Source organism: Chrysochloris asiatica, unplaced genomic scaffold, assembly GCF_000296735.1.
Source record: "Chrysochloris asiatica unplaced genomic scaffold, ChrAsi1.0 scaffold00071, whole genome shotgun sequence".
Taxonomy (NCBI): domain Eukaryota; kingdom Metazoa; phylum Chordata; class Mammalia; order Afrosoricida; family Chrysochloridae; genus Chrysochloris; species Chrysochloris asiatica.
Window position 1 is genome coordinate 7,266,298 of NW_006408589.1, and position 6,692 is coordinate 7,272,989.

Here is a 6,692-nt window from a genome sequence, read left to right on the forward strand (position 1 = left end):
AGCCTCATCTTTCTCCCGCGGAGCGGCTGGTAGTTTCGAACCGCTGACCTTAAGGTTCGCAGCCCAATTCGTAACCACTACGCTACCAGAGCTTACCTCAACAACAATAAAGATTTACAGCCTCAAAAACCCTGTACAGTATTGCTATGAGTCGGAACTGACTCCACAGCACATAACAACAACAACAATATTAATCAAAACAGTACATGGGCCAGTCCAGATTTGAGAGATGAGGAAAAAGATTCTACCTCTTGATGGAGTCACTTTGCAAAGCAGTATAGATGCAGGAAGGGGGATCATTACAGCCATGCTTGCAAATAATTTACCATGCTTAGCAACATAACAGTGAATGGGGTGGTGGCGGAAGTAAGTTTTAAAAGTTTGCATATAAAATGACACTCTTTTATACACTTAAAATAACTGAAATGTAAAGTGAGAGAAAATAAGATTTTATTTTTTAAAAAAGATCAAAGGAAGCAACAGTGTATCTGCCACAGGATACAAGATGCTGGTGGTCCCTCAGATGACCAAGACCAAGGGGATAAGATGGGATAGTTATGCATTTGAATATAGGTTGATGCTTTCATTATTAAAATTGACAAATTTATAAGAGTGGCCATATGAAAATTGGGGTTATGATTAATCAAATTTTATACCCCTGAAGTCCAGAAGGAGAGAGAAGTGAAAAGCGAGAGGAATGGAAGATTCAGGTTGTACAAAGGGTCCAATTGCCAGGACATGAAGAGCTCATAGATGTGGGAGGTGTGGGAGAGGGGTGACTTAGATCGTTTCTGGAACACAGGCTTGGGTGACAGGGATGGTGGTACATGCTTGAGCTAGGGAACCCCTCACTATAAGATATTTGGGAGAGAACCAAGAACTGTGTTTTCAGAATGTTGACTTTGAAATGCCTGTGGAACTCCATGTGAAAGACCTAAGAGGCTGCTATTTTTCTGGAACTTTGAAGAGTAGTTAGGGCTGGGGAAGCAAATCTAAAATGGCGACCATCCCAGCAAACCCTGGGTGACATCAGGGTGTGTGACATCTCCCTTCAGCTGATCATCCCTCCCAGCTGCCTGGCCCACCCCTGCCCCCTTCCTGACAGCTCCTCAGGGCACGTCCGCAGCCAGGTTTCCCTTCTAGGCAATTGGGCCTCCACCCTAAAGTCCCTGACCAAGCCAGTAAGTTTGGGTTTAGGGTTGAGGGGGGCCTCAACACAGTCTTCTCCTCCGGCAGGGCCAATGGGACCCCAGAGGGGGCTGGATGTTTGTGCAGATGACATGTTTATGGCCCAACCTCTCCTTACTCATGCTTTTGGCTTCCCCTTGCTGATTCTGGTTGGGTGGATCCCAGTTCTGCTGCTGGATTTGGGAGCCTTGGGGCTGGGGCTAAACAGACGTTCCTTTAACGGTTCCAACCAAGGATGATGGTTCCAGCCCCTTCCCCCACGCACCCTAGACCTCATCTCTTCCCACACCCAACTTTATTACCGAACACTAGCATCTCAGCTGCAAGGGCCTCTAGCATCATCTCCTTTAACAGAAATCAAGAAACTGAGGACCAGAGAGGATGGGACTTGCCCAAGGTCTCCCAGGCAGGTAGAGCCTGAAGGCCCAGGCATCCTGACTTCCATCTCAGGGCTCTGAAACCATCTTCCGGACACCAACTCCCTGGGTTCCTGTTTTGTTTGGGAAAGGACAGTTCAGCTTTTTTGAGCCGGCAGCAGTAACTCTCTCCCCTCCCAGGGAGGCAGTAGACAGTGACGGACTCTCGGCTTTTACCGTTTAATTCCATAGGAAATTGGAAATTGCCTGTCAGAGGTGTCCGGGTGGCCCAGCTGCCGGCTGCCCCACGCAGATCCAGGCCGCCCCACCCGCCCTGGCCGCCAGAGCGCCCGCGTCTCCCTGCTCCCTGGCTTGGGGGCCCTTTTCGGAAGCTCTTCCGAGAGCTCTTGTGAATTCTCTCCCTGCTCTTCCTCCCAGCACAGGATGACAGAACTCAGCTCAGAGCAGCCAGGCCTGGCTAAGGCCCTAAACTCTGACATTTAACCATGCTCCTTTCTGCCTTGGGCTCTCAGGAGTCTCTGGCCCATAGCTCCAGCCTGGCTTCTTTCAGCAATGCTTTCTGCCTTGAGGTCACAGGAAAATTAGAGACAAGGTCTCTGAGTCCTCCACCAAGACATGGGGTAGCGAGGTACTATGTGAGCCCCAATATTGTCCTCCCAGAGTTCCTCAGATTCCCAGGGCTACACTTGCCTCTCCCTTCTCTGGAGAACCTCAGAACTGCATGCCACCATCCCTAGCTTATCCCCAAAACCAACCTGGAAGCTTCAGGAAGTCAGTGCTGTTTGTAGTTAGAAGCACAGTCTCTGGCATCGCATTGTTTAGGTCAACCCCTAGAGCCACAACTTCTAAACTTTGTGATCTCAGATAAGTTGCTTCGTCTCTCTTGTGCCTCAGTTTTCTCATCTGTTGAGTGGGGGTGATAATAATGTCACCAAACGTCTATGGTTGTTATGTGGACTTGACAGATTAGTGCATGTAAACCATTCAAGGCATGTTTGTTATTGTTGTTGTTATTTGTTGCCCTCAGGTGAGCTCTGACTCAAGGTGTCCCCAAGGTACAACAGAAGAAAACACTGCCTGAGCCATCTTTATGTGTGTGCTCAAGGCCATTGGTGCAGTCATGCTGTAACTGAGTACCTTCCAACCTTGGGGCCTCACCTTCCAGAACTACACTGGACGATGTTCTATTGTGATCCATAAAGTTTTCTTTTGCTGATTTTCTGAAGTAGATTGCCAGGCTTCTCTTCCTAGTCTGACTTAATCTGGAAGCTCCACTGACACCTACCTGTCCATCATGGGTGATCCTGATGATATTTGAAACGCTGGTATCATAGTTTCCAGCATCACAGCAACATGCAAGTCACCACAGCACAATAAACTGACAGATGGGTGGTGTCAATAAATGTCAATGACTATTAATACTCCATTTTGTGCACCCCCTCATTCTGCCTCTCAGGACCAAACCCAGAAGAGCTAAAGTGTGGGAGAAAATAAATTCTAATAAACAGGCTTCTTATAGCAATGTAGCAAAATAAGCAGTCTATAACTTCCTGGATCCTAGTCAATTCAAGGAACATTGATTGAAGACTTAGGAAATGTAGACATTATGTTTGGTGCTAGAGACATAGGGATGAGCAAGATGGACATGTCCCTGCCTTCACTGTGCCTGCATCTCAGTGGGGAGACAAACGAGTGATGAACAGCCCCAGCACTGTGAGCCAGGTGTTAGGTTGGATGTGAGCTCAGGAGTCTGAGGGTCCAGAGGAGGCATGCCTAACCTAGGCTTCATAGTCAGGTAGGAAGAGGTGATTCTAACGTGGGAACTTGATGGACGAGTGGGAATGAGTGAGTGTGCAGAATAGGAATAGCAGGGAGAGTGTTTGAGTCAAAAGGAACATCATGCATATTTACCTTACCAAGCAAGATGGTTTGAAGAAACTCAATGAAGAGTGTGTCATGTGACTGGAGTAAGCAGTGGGTGGAGGAGATTGCTGATAGATGATGTTAGAGAGGTAGAAAGCGGTTAGATCTCAGGGCTTGTAGCTTTGTACTGACAGCACTAGGGAACCATTGAAGATTACAAATAGGAGAGTGACAAGGAGAGATTGGCCTTTTAGACAATCTAGTCAGTGGATTGGAGTCCTGGTGTGGTACTGTAAGATAAAGCACTGGACTGCAAAGTCAGTTTGAACCAGCTCCCCCGGAAACCCTATACAGGGTTGCTATGAATTGGAACCAACTCAATGGCACTTAACAACAACAACAACAACAACTCAGTGGATGGGTGGAAGGAGTTAGCCTTGGAGGCAGGAAGACACAGTGAGGCCATGTCAGTGATTCAGAAGAAAGGACGTCAGACTTAGAATCAAGTTCTAAGTCTTTAGGATGACATTAAAGGTTACTCCCATTCTGGTCCACTGGACCTTTTCCACCTTCTTTCCCCTAATGTGGAAGTTATTGTTAGAGTAGGCCCATGAGCATGGGCAAGCTTTGTTAAGCATAATTGTAGTATGAGTGGAGGATCGTTATTTGTGGGGCTTGGTTTGCTGGGCAGACACACATGAGCTTTCTACCAGGTACAGAAGCATTCCCTCTTCCTGAGAGAGGCCTGAGAATGTATTTCAATCTTCCCACAGAGATTCCCAATGGATACCTGCAATGAAGAAGACAAAAATGAATTCTATCTGGAACCATTTTTTCTAGCCAACTTTCTCTACTTCTTTGCCCCATGAAACTTCCAGCTGAAAAAAAAAAAAAAAAAAAACCAAAAAAATCCAGTTTAAAGACTGATGCTTTATCTAGAGAAGCAGTGATGCCAGAGATGATGACATGGAGAAATAGAGAAGCTGAGGACTCTAGACTCATGGAAAGAGAAACATTGTGTGCTGGCGTCCAGGAGACAGGCTTGCAGATGTGCCCTTTGGTTGTTTAAATGATTATATATTCCTGCATATTTTTGTGTACATCAAAAAAAAAAAAAAAAGAGGGAATAGAGAATAGAGGCAAATACTGTTAACCAATGGTGCATGGAGGGGACTGTAATCATTGCAATGAAACAATGAGTGTAAAACTGATGTTCTCTCATGTAAACTATCACTGAATTCACAATAAAAACTTTAAGTAATGTTGTAGGAGGTGATATTGTTGGAGGAAATGTTAGATGTATTTTTATGCATCAATAACTCAGTATCATTAGAGTTCCTACTGAGTCCCAGATTCCCTGAAGCACAACCCAATTATGTGTGAGGGCTTATATTGTGATGAGGTGAGTATTGTCGATGTTTTGGGTCTCACTCTGGTACTCGTATGAACTTAAATAAACAAGGCAATGAAACTTCCTTCTGAGAGTTGAACTTTAAGATTACTGCACAATGGATCAGAGCAGAGATTTAAAGTCAGTTAAATAAAGGAGCCCTGATGTGGTACTGTGGGTTAATGTGCTAGACTGCAAGGTCAGTTTGAACCACAAACTTGGTGGTTCAAGCTCACTGGCTGCTCCTCAGAAACTCTATACAGGGTCAATATAAGTCAGAACTGACTCCACGGCACTTAATAACACAACAAATAAGACTAAATGACTCCCAGGCCTGCAAGATTTGCCTCAAAGGTATTATCAGACCCAGAAAAAATGGAGTCCCATCCTTGGTGATATGATGGATTAGATATTTGGAGAAACTATCTCAGCACAAGTATATAAAACTGCTGAATAAAAGATTAAAACCTCCTTTTAAATGCATGACTGAGCTGGTGGGAAGGCACAAACAGACCTGAGAAGATGGAAACCCTGATTCCAGAGAGATAAAATGCGCTGAAGCCAATATTGGTATGAACCTTAAGGTCAGTGGTTCAAGCTCACCAGCTGTTCCTCAGAAACCCTATACAGGGTCACTATGAGTTGGAGGCAACTCAAAGGCACTTAACAACATGAATCTAAAATAAAAATAATAAAACCTGAAGCCTTGATAAGTTGACCTTCTATATAAAGCTGGAATTTTTTATAAAAGACAATGGGTGTTTTTATCTTTCTCATCCTTAGCTTTAATGTAGTAGCAAAAAGGAAAAGACTCTCTGAAGAGAATTTTGAACCATAGCCTGCCCTCAAATGAATTTGGGAACTCACATGACTTATGTAAACCTGAAAACTCCAAGACAAAAATTTAGTTTGTAGTGATCATACATTGGCAGTGAACCAGATGACTAATAGAAACAAATTCCTTGGAGGAGTAAACTTTAGAGCCAAAGCCTCAAACAATTTCCACAAACAACATGAGCTTTCAGTCAAAAATTGTAAAGTGCCTGAGAGAAAGCAGATCACGTGGGCAAACAAAGCCTCATTAGCAAGAATCGGGAAAAAGAAACAACTTAAGAATCACACCTATAGCTTCCCATTTCCAGTTAGGATATTGAAGACGTAAAAGATGTGCGGTCCCAAGGTGACAATAAGAAAAACCTGGACAAAATATATAGCATACATTTCTGTAGGGCTAGCAACCAGCTGTGTAAGCAAAACAGCCCAGATGAACTGAATTCTAGAGAACAGCCAAGCCCATAGTACCTGCCAAACCTGGAGGAAGGGGCTTAGTTAGTACGTCAAAGCTGTGAATTGGTTTATTTCAGTTTCATCCCCTGCTGAGAATTTCCATTTTCCACCCCAAATATACTAAATCAGAATCTACGTTTTAACTTATAGATCCTGGAGATCTATAAGAATTACCTGGGGACCTTATTAAAATGTACATTTTGATTCAGTATATCTGGAATGGAAATGAAAATCTCAGCAGAATGTCGAACTGAAATGAACCAGTTCAAAGCCTTCGTTGAGTACAAACAGATCTGTCCTAAATGGGGAGATTTGGAGAGGAAAAGGGAAATCAGCTGTACCCTATATGACAGTATGGGTTGGCAGGTATCTAGAAGATGTACAAACATACTGACAGGTCATTTACCCCGGATATTTCCCTGTCCCATCTGCTTTCCTCTCCCAAATTTTACTGAGAAAGCAGCAGTGAAGACAGAGAAAATCTCATGCAGTCTCATAATAATAAGACTTTAGGAGGTTGACATATTTTAATCCAAAAGTGAACCAAAATATCTACAACAACAGTGTGTCCATCTTAAAGCAGCCCC